Raw genomic sequence first — 2,203 nt, 5'->3', positions numbered from 1 at the left:
GATTTAATGCATATTAAACCAGAGGATTAATGCATTTTCATTTTGCTCTGAATGGACATCTTACTGTACCCCTGGTGAAGTAAAGTGACCTTTAAACTTCTCAGGAGTGGACTGGGGAGAGAGCTCTGAGCAGTGCTCAGGATTGGCAGAGCCGAGTACTTACAGAATGTACCTGATGTTAGTGCAAGGCTGATTTTGTTTGACTGAAGCTCTCTTTCTCCTTTTCTGCAGGGATTCCTGAAGAATGAAAAAGATAATGCGTTGCTGTCAGCCATTGAGGAGTCGAGGAAGAGGGTAAGTTGGAGGCAAGAGCACTTTTTCCTTAAAAAAAAAAAAAAAAAGGTGGGTGTAAGGAATTAATGAATTAGATATTTAATAAACTAGCAGAATTTAAGAGGTTCTGAGACTGCCAGAAAAAAAAAAAGGAAATACTTGCTCAGAATTTTCAGAGGAAATTCTTGTCAGTTCTGTTTCCACTGCAGTGTTTAGTACAGATAGGAGTCTGAACAGAGAAGCTGTTGTTTGTAAGGCACAGCACACTCACTCCCACCCTTTCCTCACGATTGCTGCCTTTTCTAGAGGTGATAATGCCCTGGACATGGGCTTTATTTCCTTTTTGCTTTGAGAAGTGCCTGCGACACTGACTTTCTGTACAGCAGTGACACTCTGTGTGTTTATTGTAGCTGTTTCTCCAGGTTACAGGAGTTGTTGTAGTACATACAACTGCATTCAGGCCTTTGCAGCAGAAGTGCTGCATGGTTTAATTCTTGTGTCTGAGGGAGAGCCAGAACACCATACTCCATCACATTGTCCAAAGGAAATCTCTCTTACGAGAATAAGAAAAGGTTTTTTGAAACAGTACAAAGGAAAAAGCTACAATAAAAAAGTTGACACTTAAGCTCAGGGTTTGCTGAGTCCAGCTTTCCTCTTGTGAAAGGGACCAGTACTTTGTAAGTAAAAAAAGACAGTTAGCCTTCCCTTTTTCATCTCATGTCTCTTTACCTCTGAGTAAGTAGTTGTTTCAAAGATTTTCTGAGCTAGAAGTTGTTCTCTGATGTTCAAGCTATCTGATCTTGTTTCTGGATCTATTTATGCTTTTGGTATCTGTCGTGTTCTGGGGCATGATACCAAATTGAAATTATGCAGTATGGAAACACACTTCCCATTGTTTGTCTTAAAGCTGCTTCTTGGAAATATCATTGCATGCTTCCTAGTGCTTATGTTACAATTGTTTCCCTCCATGTACACTTGGGGCATCAGGTCTGGAGCTGTGCCTGTGTTTCTTTCAAATGATAAGAAATAGTACTTAAGCATTATTAAATTATTTTAACTACATATAATTATACTGTAATTATTGAAGCATACTTAAAACCCTGTTGAAATTATTACAGCAAAGGTAAGGGTAAGACCTATATTCTACCATGAAAGTATAAAGTGAATTTATATAACAGAGACACAAACCTCATGTCCTAGTTGCATGCATGCACTATAATTCAATGTTGCTGCCTCTTATCAGTTATTCAGGGGAAAGTTTTGCTCCTTAATCAACCATATCCTAATAGTGGGCTGTAATGAGATAAAAAACTTACTCAGCCAACCAAGACATTTAGTTATGTACACTGCAGCACAAAGATGTGAAAGACAGGAGGTTGGAAAGGAAGAATAGTGAAAGATCCAACATAGTTTATTTTCTGTTTAGAACTAGTGGAAATACTCTTTATTTCCTGTCCCGGATTACTTAATAACAAGACAGATAGTGAAGCATTGTCTCTATCCTAATGCTATTGCAAGAATATGAAATATTGAGGGAAAAGCAGTTTCCTTCCATGAGTTCCCCAATTTGATCTGAAGACAATATAGTACATAGCCATTTTAAAGGTGAAAGGATGTTTTTTTTCTTGGGATACGATTTTCCTTCATGCTTTCCTCAGTTATATTCCTGATGAAAGAGACTTCTGATTCTTTGGCAGTGCTTCATTCTTTAATACTTTTATCCTATTTCCATTTAAAAGAAGAACATATGGTAAAACCCTGAAAATTAAATATGGGCAATAAACACACATCTCTTACTGCTTTCTTAACAGAGGTGTGTTAACTTCCCAAGTTTTGCGTGTACTGCAGTACACACATGGAAGAGACACAGACTCCCTGTTTTACCAGCTGGGAAAATGTGAGAGTTGTCTTAATTCCATGCCCCTCCCCC

The 2,203-nt window shown here is 38.1% G+C and overlaps 1 protein-coding gene across 1 annotated transcript in view; it reads left to right on the top strand.

Moving 5' to 3' along the window:
- Positions 1–231: 231 nt before the first annotated feature.
- NUP93 (nucleoporin 93kDa) overlaps positions 232–2,203 on the top strand; it is a 32,000-nt gene continuing 30,028 nt past the window's right edge. Inside the window, exon 1 of the mRNA XM_010011167.1 lies at positions 232–294. The gene's annotated coding sequence lies outside the window, so the exon portion shown is untranslated. The remainder of the gene's footprint in view (positions 295–2,203) is intronic.

The sequence above is a fragment of the Nestor notabilis genome, unplaced genomic scaffold (genome assembly GCF_000696875.1).
Source record: "Nestor notabilis isolate BGI_N333 unplaced genomic scaffold, ASM69687v1 scaffold8503, whole genome shotgun sequence".
NCBI lineage: Eukaryota > Metazoa > Chordata > Aves > Psittaciformes > Psittacidae > Nestor > Nestor notabilis.
Note: the sequence above shows the minus strand (reverse complement) of the source record. Positions and strands in the feature narration are given on the sequence as shown.